Below are 17,165 nucleotides of genomic sequence, written 5' to 3' on the forward strand. Positions count from 1 at the left end.
GAACCTCGGTCCAAAGGTGCTGAGATCGGGAGAGCCAGGCGTTAGTACGAGAGCGCCTGTCTGTGCGTGGTCTCGGAACACCAGTGTGGTGCTCTCCGCGGAGTCCAGTGAAAGCACAGGACCGTAGCGATTGGACCACACTAGTGGTCAATCTGCTTCGAGCTTCTACATCGAAATTCGAGCTATTTGTTTAGTACTGTTTTCATATGTGCATGGACATTATCTGGTTCTCAGAACCCATGGAGCATTGTATTCTTAAATACTCCCAATAAATATATCATATATTGAGGGGGGGGTCGGCCCGTTCCGGCCCCAGTGCTGGTGTCCATCTTTCCATTTCTGTTCATTTAAATTTCAAGTTGTTTAAGTTGTCCATTTCATATTTGTGGTTTTAAAGTTGTGCTATTAAACGTGTAGGTGTCCAACTGAGTCTTTCCCACTTGACGGGATCGGTTTCATTGGTATCAGAGCACGGTTGTTTCCCTCTTCCTAGTGGGGAAACGAACCTGTGTATTGGACATCCCGCTTCTAGCAAACTTTGAACACAATGGACAGCCAAGGCAACCCTTTGGAAGTACCAAATTCGAGGGGTCCCTCTAGTGCTTCTCGTGGGTCTGATGCCCTGCGAGGTAGACACAAGCCCCTTGAAAGGGTTCTGGATAGTGAATCCAAAGGTCAACTGTCTCCAGGAAAGACAGTTATGCTTGAACAAGACCCTGATGCTATGAGGGCTGAAATGGAACATATGAGAAAACTTTTGCAGGCTCAAGAGCAAGAATTGAAGTTTTTGCATGAAGATCCACATCTGCAAAGTGCTATTGAAGCCAGGAAGGCTGATGCTATGGTTGATGTAACCTTTGAATCAATGGCTCGTGAAGTGGGCAAGAAACCAAGGGAGTTGGCACTTGCCTATCTCCTTCGCAAAGGTGATATCAAAGAGGGGGATGACGGAGAACTAAAATTCAGAAATCCACCTCGTTTAAAGCATGGAGATCCCGCATCCCAGAGGCTGAAATCTTTTATGCAAAAGGAAGAGGTGACTGTCACCTCTCGTCATGCATCCTCTCCACAAGGCACTAAGCCTGACAGATTTATGTATGCCAGTGCTCATGGAGGGCACGAAAGTCACATGCATGCAAGATATGTATCTCATGGTGACAGGTCTGCTTCCAGAAAAATTTTGCCTTCTGAGTTGTCTCATGGAGAGACTATGCCATATGCAGGTAAGTCACATGCATCTGAGCTTCGAGTTCGTGGAGCACATGCCACCGTGCCCCATGAAGCTTCTTTGACGGCCCATGGAGCCCATGCAGACAGGGCTACCCCGTTGGATAAGGGGAAAAGAAAAAGAGAGGACCATGAGCCTCATGCCAGGAAGCTCAAGGAGTTCAAAGCAGGTGATAAATCTGTCAAATTTGATGTCTTTCATGGTGAACATGATGCCTCTAAGGTGTTAGCGTTTGTGGCACAGTTCGACATTGCTTTTAGCGATGAGGACTTTACAGAAAAGTCAAAGGTGCGCCATGCTAGCATGTTTCTGAAAGGCACTGCTGCCCATTGGTGGATCACCGAAAAGATCACCAAGGATCCCATCTCTACTTGGAAGGAATTCAAAGATAGATTTTATGCTCAGTTTCTGCCACCTAATGCAGAGCAAACTCTCACTCAAAAGTGGGACAGGCTGGAACAAAAAGATAATGAGAGTGTGCAACAGTATGTTAACAAATTTTGGAAAGTGTTGCTGGAAGTGACTCCCTTCATGCTAATATCTGAGGATGAAAGAAAGAGGAAGTTTCGTTCTGGACTGCAACCTGCTTATAGATCGGGTATTGAATTACACCCAAAACATACGTTGCAACAACTCACAGCTTCTGCCCTTGCTACAGAGCAATTGGTGCTCAAGATCAAGCAGGATCAAGGAGGTTCCAAGGGGAAGGACAAGGCTGTCCCAAATCAGCAAAAGGGTGGACAGCCACCTAAAAAGAGCTTCCGGGAGCCTTACAAGGGTGGAAAAGCTGAAAATAACCCATCCAAAGAACAGGGCCCAAGAAAGAACAAATTTGGATTAACCCCGGAGCAAAGAGAGCAATATGCTAAGGATGGAAAATGCTTTTCTTGTGGTAGCAAAGACCACATGTTTCGGCAATGCCCAGACCGCAAACCAAAGCATGAGGACAAGCACACCAAAGCAAATGTTCATGCAGTTCCTGATGTGCAAGGTAATACAGGTCATGATGCAAAAGAGCGTATGGTTTGCAAGGCTTGGGGGCAAATCAAGGATCAGCCCGCACTCTTTATGTTTGATGACTGTGCAACTGACAATTTCATCTCTATGCAAATGGCAGCTGCATTGGGTATTGAGGTTGAAAACATGGGACCTCAGATTGAAGCTGAAGCTGCATTTATTGGCAAAGAGGTGCAGGTTACCCCTTTGATTGGGAAGTTGCGTATTCATATTCAGGGCTATCTTGATAATGAGCATTTTTTAGTTGCTCCTCTGAATGGATGTGATGTATTGTTGGGCAAGCCGTGGCACCATAGGCTTGAGCCCCGCAAAGACTACAAGTCCAATATGATTTCTTTTATGCATAAAGGCCGCATGCATTTTATTGATGCTGGCAAAGAAGGGGATTCCATCCCAGTTGTATCACACATCCAAATTAATAAAGCAATGAAAAAGAGTCTTTCAGCGTACTTGGTTTTTGTGCGTGATAGTCTTGTGCCAAATCATCAAAGTGTGGATGCTATGTCTAATGATAGGCTGAATTTTCTTAATGCATTCAAAGACTGTTTTGCTGACTCATTACCAGGTGAATTACCTCCCCAAAGGCCCGAAGATCATTGCATAGATCTTGTGCCAGGTAGTTCTCCACCTAACAAACCCGCATACCGAGTGAGTCCTCCACAACAAGAGGAAATTATGAAGCAGGTAAACGAGCTTTTAGAGAAAGGTTTGGTTCAGCCCAGTTCCTCACCTTACTGCTCTCCTGTGCTTCTTGTTCAAAAGAAGGACGGATCATTCCGTATGTGTGTAGACTATAGAGCCTTGAACAAGCTTACCATCAAGAACAGATTTCCTATTCCACGTATTGATGATATCTTGGATAAGCTTGATGGCTCAGCTTGCTTTAGCAGACTTGATTTGAAGAGTGGTTATCACCAGATACGTGTGGTGCCACAAGATGTCCATAAGACTGCATTCAGGACAGCCTTCGGATTATATGAATTCTTGGTAATGCCTTTTGGTCTCACCAATGCTCCTGCTACTTTTAATCGTATGATGGATAGGATATTCCGACCCCATCGCAAGTTTACAGGAGTCTTCTTTGATGATATCTTGGTTTTCTCCAAGAATGAGCAGGAACACAGAACTCATTTGGTCACAGTGTTCGAAGAGTTGCGGAAGCATAAACTTTTCGTCAATGCCAAGAAAAGTGAGTTTTTCCTTTCAGAAATTCATTATCTGGGACATATTGTATCCAAGGATGGAGTTACAATGGATCCTGCAAAGATAGAGACTATTCGGAATTGGCCCGAATTGCAAAACGTACATCAAGTACGTAGTTTTCTGGGATTATGTTCGTATTACAGGCGTTTCATAAGGCATTTTGCTATGATTGCCACTCCTCTACATGATCTCACGAAAAAGAAAACTGTTTTCAAATGGACTTCAAAGGAACAGGATGCTTTCTTGCAGCTCAAGCATGCGATCATATGTGGTCCAGTATTGATTGTTCCTGACTTGCACAAGTCATTCGTGGTTGAATGTGATGCTTGTGGTGATTGCATAGGAGCTGTCCTAAATCAAGAAGGGCATGCAGTTGCATACGAGAGCCGTCGTTTGCATGATGCTGAGCTTCATATGGATATCTATGAGAAAGAGCTCTTGGCTGTAATTCACGCCTTAAAGATTTGGAAACACTACCTTCTTGGGGCTGAATTTGTGGTCAAGACAGATCATCAAAGCTTGAGATACTTTCTATCTCAAACCAAGCTTTCAGAGAAGCAAATGAGAATGGCGAATTTTCTTTCTATGTTTCATTTTCAGATTGTGCATACTCCAGGAAAGAAAAATGTGGTGGCCGATGCACTATCTAGGAGGCCTTATATTGCTGCAGTCTCAGTGGCCTCTCATGGAGATCTATCTGCTATGAGAGATTTGTATCATTTGGATGCTGATTTTTGCCATGTATGGACTGATTTGATGGCTGGTCATTCACATGCCTCTTATGTTATCAACGAGGGTTATCTCATGAAGGATAATTGCCTATGTGTGGTGAAGGATTTGCGTCCAAAGGTTATGGACGAATGTCACGCTCCACCATATGCTGGTCATAGAGGTATTATGCCTACTACTCGCATGATTGAGAGGTATTTCTTTTGGCCAAGCATGCGTAAAGACATTGAGGCTTATGTGCGTGCATGTATCACTTGCCAAAAGGTGAAATTTGATAGGCAAAAGCCTCCGGGTTTGCTTCAGCCATTGCCTATTCCCTCGCAACCTTGGGAAAGTATCACGATGGATTTTATTATGGATTTGCCTAGATCCCAGCATGGGAATGATGCTATTTGGACTATTGTGGACAGGTTTAGCAAGCAAGCTCACTTCTTGCCCGTCAAGAAAACCATAAAAGCTGATCATATGGTAAAGCTTTTTCTTGCTAATATTTTCAAGCATCATGGTATGCCTAAATCCATTGTTGAGGATAGAGATCCCAGGACTACAAGCCTATTTTGGAGGGCTTTGTTTGATAATATGGGTACTAAGCTTGAGTTTTCATCAGCTTATCATCCCCAAACGGATGGCCAAAGTGAAGCTGCAAATTCAGCTGTGTTGGATTTATTGAAATGTTATGTGGCAGATCAAAAGAGTGCATGGGAGAAGTATCTTCCACTTGTTGAGTTTGCCTACAACAATACGATCCATGCTTCCACAGGAAAGGCTCCGTTTGAGATTATTTATGGCAGAGTGGTTTTGCCACCCATCCTTCGTACAAAGGATGAGATATTTGCAGCTGATGAATATGTTCGTGACTTGGATGTTGCCTTTGGTCAGGTGCGGACAGCCATTGCAAGATCTCAGGATAAGCATAAAAAGGCTGCTGACAAGCATAGAAGGGACATGGAAGTCAAAGAAGGTGATTGGGTATTGCTGAAATTTGAGAAGGCTAGGCTTCGAAAGAGGCCAGGACGAGAAGGATCATATCCTAAGCTTTCTCCTCGCTATTATGGACCCTTCAAGGTGATTCACAAAATCAATGAAGTGTCCTACAGGCTTGCTTTACCTAGTCATTGGAAGATTCACAATGCTTTTCATGTGAGTCTATTTCGGAAATATGTGGGGCCAGATCCTGATGAGCCTGTCACAGAAGATCCGCCAGAGATTGAAGAGCTTGAGGAGATCCTCCAGCCAGAACAGATTGTTTTTCACAAGGAGAGAAAGCTACCTGCAGGAAAGCTTTCCAGGAGATACCTTGTGAAGTTTAAGAATTATTTGCCTATTGATGCCAAATGGGTAAATGAAGATTATTTTGCAGATTATCCGCAATTGTTGCAGGCATATCTTGAGGCTTTTAAGTTGAGGTCAACTCTTTAGAAGCCCGGGGGGATGTCACCAATTGGCCGACCATTTGGTCCATTCCTAGTTTTTGCGTCTCGTTCACTTGAGGCCAGGCCGGTGTCTCGTGTGAAGAGGCCAGTATTTTGCTGACATGGACGGGAGCCAGACTGGTGCCACCCGTGTGTTAGCAGGATGGTGTCGTATGGACGGGAGCCAGATCAGTGCCACCCGTGTATGACCTGGACTGTGTTCGATCCATGGGACTGTCACGCCATGGAAGAGCCAGTATTCGTGCCGTGTTTTACCTATGGGACTGTCACACCTAGGGAAACTCGTGCCTGGAACTGTGTCTTACCTATGGGACTGTCACTCCATAGGAAGACCAGGTTTTTATGTAATAAATGTCGTGCCAGTTTTGTGCCGACAGATATTTTGTACATGTTCCATGAACGGGAGATATGTCCATGTTACTTTTTGCACATGCACACATATTTTGTATGCTTGAAACTGTTTTCGCATGACATGTATTTGTGTGTTTGCCTGCTTGACGTGTTACTTACTGAGCGGGGACGCCTGCCAGTGAGTCGTGAAGTCTGCCCTGTATTCTGACGAGTTTCAGTGCATGTGAACAGGTGGTAAGTATATGGTACATGTTGTTTAATGTTATTCAATTCTAACCCTTTGATTTATAAGGTTAGGGGTTCACACTTATTTAAAAGTGGGCACCCCCTTTGGGCACCCACTTTGGGGCCAAGGTGGGGAGCCTCACTTTTAAGTGAGTGTGGGGGTGGGCATGGTCACCTACCCCCACTAATCCCCCACATGCAAGCGTGGACAACACTAAGGTTAACTCCACATGAAATTTTATTAAAAGAAATCTCCCCTTCAAGCGTTAATGGCATCGCTTCTTCCTGGCGTTGCTTCATCACCTTTCGTAACTTCCTGGCGGCTGGAGTTTCCTACGCTTGCTGCTGTACGGTTGAACCCTGCTGCTGGTGGCTGCGTTGAAACCTGCAGGAGACTGCCTATGCTGCTGCTCTCCACAGGCGGCTGCTCATCTCTACAGGCGACTGCACCACAGGCTGAATATCATTGCTGGTGGCTGCGCTGAATTCTGCAGGGGCTGCTTATGCTGCTGCTGCCTGTGCCAAACCCTCTACAGGCGGTTGACTGTGTTACTGGCTGCGCCTACTATCCCAGGCGACTGCTGAATCTGCCCCTTTCACAAGGTACTGCAGTGACTGCTCTGAGGCGTGTACTCTCTACAGGCGACCTATGCTGCTGGCTGCACCTCAGCATCTCCTACAGGCGGCTGTCACCTCCACCAGGATTGTTGTGGCTACTCTCACAGGCGGCTGTGGTCTCTCATGGTGGTGCTTGTTCTGATAGTTCTACACGAGACTACCCCTTCTTCAACAAGGGTGGTTTCATCCTCAGCAAACCACAAGCTTTGGTCTTTTATCAACCAATTACAAGTAAGTGATTTTCAGATTTGAGTAAAGCATTTAATGTTTAAATCTGGTAAAAGATTCGTCCCGCTCGGCCTACACCCGTTCGGTGCCGGGTTGTCCAAGCTACATGGGCGAACCTCGGTCCAAAGGTGCTGAGATCGGGAGAGCCAGGCGTTAGTACGAGAGCGCCTGTCTGTGCGTGGTCTCGGAACACCAGTGTGGTGCTCTCCGCGGAGTCCAGTGAAAGCACAGGACCGTAGCGATTGGACCACACTAGTGGTCAATCTGCTTCGAGCTTCTACATCGAAATTCGAGCTATTTGTTTAGTACTGTTTTCATATGTGCATGGACATTATCTGGTTCTCAGAACCCATGGAGCATTGTATTCTTAAATACTCCCAATAAATATATCATATATTGAGGGGGGGGTCGGCCCGTTCCGGCCCCAGTGCTGGTGTCCATCTTTCCATTTTTGTTCATTTAAATTTCAAGTTGTTTAAGTTGTCCATTTCATATTTGTGGTTTTAAAGTTGTGCTATTAAACGTGTAGGTGTCCAACTGAGTCTTTCCCACTTGACGGGATCGGTTTCAGTAGCATTCATCACCTCTACTTTATTGACTGGTGTATCCTTCTGTTTTTTTACTATGTCAATTCATGGGTTGACTTCCTCAATTTGTTTCTTTGTGGCACTCGCAATTTCAGCCCATGAATGCATTTCCTTCTCACCTGCAGCCACTTTTGGTGATCACGAGTCTCGCGACATTCATCATCGTACCAACGATTCTGTGGGGCCGTATGGCGAGGAGGGGTAGAAAGAGGGGGGTATACAGGAAAGCATATGCTGCTGAACCATGTAATACATCTGCCAACTCTTTCGTAAGCTCATCAAGTGGACTGCTCGGGTCAACAGCAAACAGACCATCATTACTGCACTGCCATATACCCTAGAGGTCTCCTGAGTAAAGTGATATCTTGGGTATCTAGTATGACTAGACTGTGGTGTGTCCACAAGTCACAGAAAATGTCAAATATGCATGGTTTGTTGCTATCCCAATGGGTCTGCCCGAAATGGAGAGATCCTGTGTATCATGTATCAAGGTAGGCGAGCCCATCAGGTAATCCACTGTACTAGCTCCTCCCTTTTTGTTCCAGCATGTGAGAGCATCTGAACCTAGCCAACGGGATAGGCCATTATAGATAACGAGCCCATGTGCACTCCCCAAAGCTAGGAAGTGTCTCCCATATTTTGTCACCTCTCCTGTGTCCTGGGCCGATCTCTGCATCCCTATCTCATCCGCTGCTAGCTCGCGGTACATGGGCTAATCCTTAGCATAGAGAGCTGATTGTTCCCGGCCTGTACGTGCATTAAAATTGCCCGTTAGTAGTACATCTCCCAAGCTTGCAAATGTCATGATGTCCGCGTACAGTGGCATATATGGTGATTCTCCCGGCGTAGCTTATCTGGAATGTGCCGGTGGGAAGTAGCATACTGCAATGTAAATGTCCCGAGGTCTATTTGTGCTCACTTTGATCCATATGTAGCATGCGTCTACACTTCTATGCATCACATGTACTGCCTCCCGTAATTCCTCCCTTAACAATACTGCTACCCCCCACTTCCTCTAGTCCCCCCTGCTATGCGTGGTCGGAGTTGACATACTTATTCCCATCTATACCGAGGAACCTCCGGTAATTTACTCCCTGCACATTGGTGTGTCTCTGTATACATGGCAATATCCCGGCGTTTGAAAGTTTCCTCGAAGTACCCTGCATCTACCCGTAGGGCTCCATTGCAGTTCCACACCGATAAGTTCAAGGTCCCATAGGCCACACCCCGTCAAGATGACCGGCGCTCCCGGATGAGTACTTGCCCATCTCTATATACAGCCCACTTCCCCTCCTTACGTGCTTCGAACACTCGAGGCATGTTTTCCTTCCGGTGTGCTACCTAGGCCGGCGTAAGATCCTCATCTAGATAAAAATTCTCTCCCTTAAGCGCGGCCCTCTTAGCAAGAAAGGCCGCCTTCTTATCCATATCTGCAAATTTCAATATCAATGCTTGGCATCCTTTCCCACTGTCCAGGCCTCTGCTATAGGAATCTCTGTGGCTCCTATCTTTGTACTCAGTGTCTTAGCATCTTCTTGAGGAGTACCTTTCTCCCCCCACCCTATAACCCGTAGATGTAGGCCGTTTAGCCTCTTCTTCGAGGGTTGCATTCATCACCTCCACTTTATTGTCAGGCATTCCCTTGTGCTTTTTTACCACATCAATCCACTTAGCATTTTCGTCCACCTCCGCCTTGGTGCGTTGTGCAACCTCGGCGAAGGTTTTTATCTCCTTCTCCACCTGTATTTTTAGTTCTTTTATTGCCTCCTGCATTTTGAGGTGCTGCAGCCATGCCTTGTCCTCATTTTGATGGTCTAACTTTTCCTTACATGCATTCAGCCCTGCCCTTAAATCCAAGATCATAGTGTCTTTCTCTGCAATCATTGCATGCATTTCCTCTTGCAATTCTTTTCTGATTTCAGCCTGCATGACAGTTTGTACAACTTGCAGTTTTGCCCGTACTTGGGCTTGCATCTCGTCCTTCATCTTTGCATACATGTCTGCATATGTTTCAGCTAAACAGGCATGTGTTTCTTGCTGCATTTCTTGCTTAACTTCCTTGCACAGGAGGCGTATCTCTGTCCTGGCCAATCTGTGTATCTCATAATACATTGCTTCATGGATTCTCTTGGATGTCTTCCCCAGTCGCTTTGACCCCAGGGAGAGTGTCCATTCCCTACCTTTTCTCGCATAAAATTTCTTAACGGAAGGGGACTTTACTAGAAGGGGACTTTACCGGGGTGTGAAATGACATCGGTGGCTCCTCCGAGTTCGGCAGCAATCTCCTCTTCGTCCTTGTTGTTGGACTGAAGGGGTCCCCGTTCTAGTGCTAATTCTGGTCCTCAGCTGGTGGCCCCCATAGGTGGCCAGCTGCAATTGGGGAGGAAGTACAGGCGCAAGTTCTCAAGAGAGAGGAGGCGCAGGTTCGCAGGAGAGAGGAAGCGCAAGTTCGAAGAGAGAGAGAAAGAAAGATATATTAAGCGTCTATTAAAACATAAACATACCTATCTCACTGGGGTGATACAAAACTGTCCATGGAAATTCATCATGGAATACTAAGAACATAGAAACATGAGAGCAACATCAGCTCCGAGTAGATGGTATACCACTCTCCAAAATATCAAGCATGGGGCTAATGAGTATGGACGAGAGGTCTCCCTCAGCTATGTCATGTGGAAAGGTAGCTCGATGGCGGTGGAGCATGTCTTGGATCCGGAGCTGATGAGGTGATCGTGGTCGATAGGGGGGTCGAGGATGTCGGGCACGCTGGAGTGCAGAGGCTCGGTCCAAGGTAACTCCGTCCAGAGCGGCTCGTGGAGGATCCACAAGATCCACTATGTCTGTGTCCTCCACCTCCTGGGTCTGGAAAAAACTAGTAATGTACCGGCGAGGGAGGGGGCGTGGTGGCTGGGGCCGAGGCTCTCTCAAGAAGGTGTCCCTGTGTCTGCGGAGCTCAAGTAGGAGGAGGCCCAGGCAACGTTGGGCCAGGAAGTCAATTATCCTAGAGAGGACCGAATCCCTCATGAAGTAGACAATGAAACCTCCCGCGGATCTCATAGTATACTGGGCAGCGGCATATGTAATGCTCCTCCGTCTCAACCTCTGTGTGGCAGGTTCGAGGAGGTGCAGGTTCGAAGAGAGAGAGAGAGAGAGAGAGATGAAATGAAATGATATATTAACGTCTCTAAGAGGCCAAAACTGAGAGTACATCTGAAGTTGGTGTCTCATCAAAGAGAACAACTAAATGATTGTCCTACAGTTATAAGAACAGAACTGTAAGACTCCGAGATGATACTAAGTAGAAAATACTAGAAAATACTAAAAAATGTATATCAGGTAGATCCATGTATGCTGATCAGTTGAAGTGTTGCCCTCTCCTTAGATCAAGTATCTCCGCCATGGGGCTGTGTAGAATGGAGAGGTCGTAGAAGTGAGGTAGGTGCCTCCGATGCCGAGCAATAATGGCTTTGATCTGGCGATGGTGAGGATGCCGTGGTCGGGATCCTGGTGGGCGTGGCCGACGAGCACGACATAAGATAACTGCTCTATTAGTGGTGAGTCCCTGGGAGCATGGTCGGTGCCCTCATGGCCCAATGGAGGAGGTATCAAGAGGTGTGGGGGTTGGGTTGCCGAAGAGAGAGAGGGGGCGCAGGTTCGAAGAGAGAAGGAAAGAAAGAAAGATATATTAAGCGTCTACTAAAGACCCAATGGGCCTATGAGACCAAAGTGGTACAATAATGTCCATGGCATATCTCATCATGGAATGGAAAATAAAACAGAATGAAAACATAAATATAGCTCTCTCACTAGGAGGTGCAGGTTCGAAGAGAGAAAGAAGAAAGAAAGAAAGATATATTAACGTCTGCGAAAGGCCAAAGTGGCCTATGAGACCAAAACATAGTACACAGCTGATGGTGTCTCATCAAAAGTAAGACAAAAAGGACCAAAAAAGTCCTCAAAGAGTCCTAAACAGCTATGAAAGGAAAATACTCCTATTGAGGTACAACAAAAGTGTATAATATCTACAACTAGCATAAGACTGGTGTAATTTGCTCATCTCAATCTCTCTCTCATGGGGTGCTGTGAGAGAGAGAGAGAGAGAGAGAGAGAGAGAGAGAGAGAGAGAATATGACGAACTGTAGAGAGAACACAAATCTGCACGACTCAATGAATGATTGATTAGATAGGTGTTCAATGCTTACACCAAGTGCATGCTTTTATAGGCTTAGAGCCTTATCTTTTGACTTAAGGAATCACATAAACACACACAATAATGACACATGGCACACACTTATGTTATCCACACCTAAGGGTGGCTTCACACACATACATATACACTTAAGAGTGTTCACACATACAAACACACTTAACCCTTATAGGGTTTGTTCACACGCAGGCACATGTGGGTACACAAACAAGGGTACACATACACGTGAAGCTCCGAATACCCAACAAACCCGCCTTCAGAGTGAAGGTGGAGATGCTTGGATGACCTTCAATAGTCTCTACTCCAACACTAGCAAAGAAACTAGACATGCTACCCACAACTAACTCTGAGACTCATGAGCATGGCTCAAAGGCTCAAGTAGCATGGCTCGGAGGCTCATGTAGCATGGTTCAGTGCAAAGGACTGAGTGGTCAAGTCCTACCTTGCGAGATAAAGACAGCCTACATCAGCATACTAACACCACCCCCCCCCCCCCCCCCGGGGCGATGTAAATAGGGGTAAATAATGGAGCCTTTTATAACATTAAGGCGATGCAAACAAATTCACCAATGACAAACATTTATTACAAATCTTTTTCGGGGGGGACAACCCAGGCAGAGGACCCATGGCCCACACATAAAACAGGGAAAATATATATTTTTAGACACTTTAACCACCTCCATGCTGGTAGAATGTCGATGCCAGCTTTTTATGGCAGCGTTGCCATGACTCCATGACACTGCTTCGGCTTCAAATCGATGCAGGAGGCTTGGCCCAAATTCAATTTGAACTAATTGTTTGAAATTTCAGAAAAAATCCTGCAGGAGCTCTAATTAGGTGCAGAGAGCTGTTTTTTGCAAGAAGCCCCAAATTTTTGGTGAATGCAGACCTTTAATTAGTCAATTTTTGCCAAAAATTAAAAAAGGCCCAAATTGATTTGACCTGTACTGAGGGCTGCTGGCGATGATAGGGAGAAGGCGAAGCTTACAGGCCGTGGGCATTGTTGACGAGGCTAGGTGTGCCGCTAGGAAGATGACGTGGCTGAAGCATGCACACATGGTGACCAGTGCAGCTTGTCTACAGGCAATAGCTGGACAGCTGTGTAGCTACTGCAGGTGGGTGGTGATGTGGAGTTGGGTGCACATAGGTGCTGTCAAAGTTGTGCACAGGAGGTAGCGGGCAGTTGTTGCTGAAGCAGGGGAGTGAGGCAGCACTCGGAATGGGTGGTTGCTGGCAAGGTGGGCCATAGGCGGAGCTCAGCCCACTGCCCATAGTCACAAGGGAACGGGAACGTTTTGGGGAACGGATGACTGTTTGGAACGGGAACGAAAAGCTTGAATAAAAGGGAACGGAATCGGGAACGCCACATCATTGCATAAATGTGTTTATAAATTTACTTTATATATCTGTAAATGCTTTGGAAAGAGGCATAGTAAAGAAAGAACCTCAAACCATCTCAGTAGTGGCCATGATAATGCATAGATGTGTTCTACATGATACATAGTTCACTTATATTTCTTACATGGTCTGCGGTGCCATTTTGGAACGGGAACGGGAACGGCTATCTCTATGGAACGCGTTCCCCCGTTCCAAGAGCTTGGAACGACGTTCCCTTGTGACTATGCCACTGCCGCCGGCATGCTTGCCCCATAGGATATTGGAACACAATAAAGCAGTAAAGCGACTTCAAGCTTCTGGAAAGAGAGAGAGAAGAATAGAAAGGTCCAAGAAATGGCTTCCCAGGATACTCTACAGCACTCCATAGCACATTAGCATCATAATTAAACCCTAGGGAAAGCTTAATCAGGTTTAATTGCTAAAATTAAGAGAAAAACCATAATTTTTACTTACAACACACACAACTTGACTTTGGGAGAGGGGTGTGTTTCAGTAGTGCATGAAACGTTTTGAAGCGAAACGCCAGACAAAACACAAGTTTAGTAATGGGTATAGTGACTGTTTACCTTTGAAAATCAATCTAAATTCTACTATTTCAGGAGGGTGGCACTAAACAGGCAGGTAAAGTCTTCAATTTAAAACCCAAGTAAATGATCCATCATTGGCCAGTACACAACTTTGTGTGATAAAGGTTACACATATGTGAGTAATTAGCTTTAGCAGTTCGGCTGGGAAAAACTATTAGATGCCATGGTGGATGATCTTCTGGCTGCCTTCCTACCTTTGGAAGCTTTGCGTTTATCTGCTCTGTGAGCCATTTTTTGCATTCGCCTTCAAAGTCTTTAGTCTTGTTAGTGGTGGCTTTGTGATCTCTTTCTTCTGTTCTTGAATTGTGAATTTTGTTTGCCTCAGAATGTTATAGAAGTCACTGGCTCATCTATCTCATGTTTTAGCCCTGCAGTACATATTAGTTTTAATGGTGGTGGTCAGCACTGAGATTTCTCTTTTCCATCAAAATTTTCTATCTACTTATATGCCTTTGATTTCCAGGCATGTGCAAGCTGTATGTGAGATGGTGGCAGAAGTTTTTAATTCGACACAAGGAGTGCAAATAGATCCTCTAAATGTGACAGTTTGCTGCGGTCAATCGGAAGCTTTTGCAGCCTCAGTGCTGGCTGGTTGGTGTTGGTACCCTCAAAGTCATCAGTAAAGAAATTTTATGTGGAAGATGTGCAAACTGTTCTATGGTTGCATTCTGTACTTGCACTGAACCTTGTGATCCATACATGCACACGCGCATATGGATGCACCATACACTGTACAACATGCACACGCTTCTATAAAAATTTTGAAGTTCATGTTTTCCTTATTAGGCGATCCCTATGCATCATCCATATAATCCCATGTGCTTTCCCATGCAGCTTGCACGCATTACATATACACAATTCTTCCCAATTTACAATAATTTATATTTATACTAATCAAAATAGAAAATTATTGGCGTACTTAATGAGTAATTTATGTCATCAATACTTTCCGTCCTCCTATCGAATATGTTTTGTATGATCGTACCTATCATTTCTAACCACCTTGAACTGTTCTATAGTTTTCTAAAGCTTAATCGTGGAGCAATATTTTGCTCATGTAAACGTTATGATCTTGCTGCCCAGTGGTGGATGAGGGTGATGAGGTGCTGCTATTGGATCCAGCCTATGAGACATATGAGGCTTGCATACTTTTGGCAGGAGGGTATTCCAGTAAGTAAGTTGGGTTTTACTACTTTAGCCCGACTATACTTGAATTATTGAGAATTTTTGGATGATACATTAGTTTGAGGAAGTGTTTTTTTTTCTTAGGTCTATGTATCAATGGAACCTCCATATTGGAGCTTAAACATAGATAAGCTTGAGGCCAGCATTAGCGCAAGGACAAAAGCAATGGTGGTAAACAGGTATGGTGTATCTGCATGAGGCCAGCCTTAGTGCTTGTATGAGAGCAGTAGTGGTAGATGGGTATTTGTTACACGTGCTTGTGAAGAAGCCCTTTTTCTCCACATTAGTTTTCACACTGTATAATGTAAGCAATAACATGCAAAGTGCTTTCTGGACAGGTAGATATTAATTCCTTTTGTCTTGAGCAGCCCTCACAACCCAACAGGCAAAGTTTTCAGCAGGCAGGAGCTTTCAGATATTGCAGCACTCTGCCACAAGTATAATTTACTGGCCATCACTGATGAGGTACAAGAAATCTATTTGAATAATTGCAATGATTTAAAATGATAATTTTACACGATCAAGGTGAAATTTGTGTTTCTTGTTGAGATGTGAAGCTGCCCTGATTGGTAGTTATGACAACATCCTTGAACCTTAAAACAGGGAAGGTCACAATCTGCTAGAAAGAAAGAAAGAAAGAAAGATTTTATTAACGTCTTCCAAAAGACCGAACTCGGCCTATGAGACAAATCAGTGAACTTGTGTGGGGTATCCTCTGTCATCCCAACAAAATGAAAGAGTACTGAACTAAAAAAGCTGAATTTGGGTGTGCAATAAGTACAATGAGTGGGGGAGGTGATGGAGCTCTACTACTAGGAGAATGCAAAGCTATATGCATGGAGTATACAATCATGATATGCAACCTAGCTAGCTCCATCCTGTACCATACTGGGGGTATAGAATGGTATACATCAATGAAGGGGGTGTCCACAGCTCCCTGAAGAACATGCCTAGGTTTGCTCTGAAGTGAGCCAGTCGCTTCGCACCCTCTCTGTGAAACTGAGCTCTGATCTCTGTCATCTCTCTCTGGTATAGGCGTGGTGTCCAAAAGCCAGGTGTCCTCTGTCTCCTATGGGCTCTGAGTGTCTCTGCTCTCTGGAGAGTAATTCCCTGTTGTGTAGGGGCTGCGAGTGGGGTGGATCTCTGAAAAAATGTAGTAACCTGTGTCTGTCGTCCCCCCTTTGGAGCTGTCTGAGCCTGTAATGATGTCTCTCTGTGACGCTGTATGTCTAGAATGAATCTCCCAAGTATGCGCTGGTCTGCTGCCTCAAAGATCTCGCGTAGGGAATGTGGCTCTCTGAATAAAATGGGATATCTCTCTCTGATGGCTGCATATGCTCTGCATCTGCATACATAATGCTCCTCACTCTCCACCTCCTCTCTGCACAATCTGCATACCCTCTCCTCTCGGGGGATCCGTGCTGCTCTGCCAGTCTCGATCTCCAATCGATGTGATGAGACTCTAAGCTGACCAATAGCTACTCGGGAGCGGTGTGGTAAAAAGCCCTCCATGTATCTAGGCCTCTCTATAAATCCATCATCAGTGATACTCATGAAGTGATCTCTGTAGTATAGCATCTTCGGTGGAAGAGGCTGTGTAGGTGATATCCATGTCTCTCGTGTATAGAGCTGCCATAGGTCCTGTCTCAATACTCTGTTCCTCTCACTATGAGAGAGACGGATATGTGGTGCATCCCTGTCATACTGGAATGGTGGTAGATGATCCATGTCTAGGCCATGCTGTGAGAACCAATGTGTGACCTGTGCATACCATGATCCTCTCTCCTGCCTCAGCCAGCTGTCTAGATGCCTCAAAAGCTCTGTATGACAATCTGTCCTGTGGCATCTCTCTGAATCTGTCTAGCAGGCATATAGTCTAGAATATGGCCTCTAGCATCATAGGAGGCGCAGCAAACTGTGCTCGGATAATGTCATAAGGTACTGACGGTTTGCTGCGTACATGCGTGCCATCATGAGGGCCTGTGGTCTCTCTATCTGTGTCCACCGATGGGTAGCAAGTCCTAGCGCCCATACCTGCTCCATACATCAGTGCCGGTGTGACTAATGTGTCAAATAGCCACCCTTTCGTCCGGGGCTCCTAAAAATGCGCCTGGTTGCATTGTCTCTCTAGCATAGCCAATGCTGCATATCCCCGTGTCAATCTGGCTC

The 17,165-nt window shown here is 45.5% G+C and overlaps 1 pseudogene across 1 annotated transcript in view; it reads left to right on the forward strand.

Annotated features, from left to right (window-relative positions):
- The window catches only part of LOC147606772 (uncharacterized), a 52,437-nt pseudogene that overhangs the window by 19,700 nt on the left and 15,572 nt on the right, over nt 1-17,165 (forward strand). Inside the window, exons 3-6 of the transcript XR_015264843.1 lie at nt 14,275-14,402; nt 14,895-14,989; nt 15,081-15,175; nt 15,365-15,461. The product of XR_015264843.1 is annotated as an uncharacterized LOC147606772 (transcript). The remainder of the gene's footprint in view (nt 1-14,274; nt 14,403-14,894; nt 14,990-15,080; nt 15,176-15,364; nt 15,462-17,165) is intronic.

This window comes from Cibotium barometz, chromosome 56 (genome assembly GCF_041138505.1).
Source record: "Cibotium barometz isolate CiBa-2024 chromosome 56, ASM4113850v1, whole genome shotgun sequence".
NCBI lineage: Eukaryota > Viridiplantae > Streptophyta > Polypodiopsida > Cyatheales > Cibotiaceae > Cibotium > Cibotium barometz.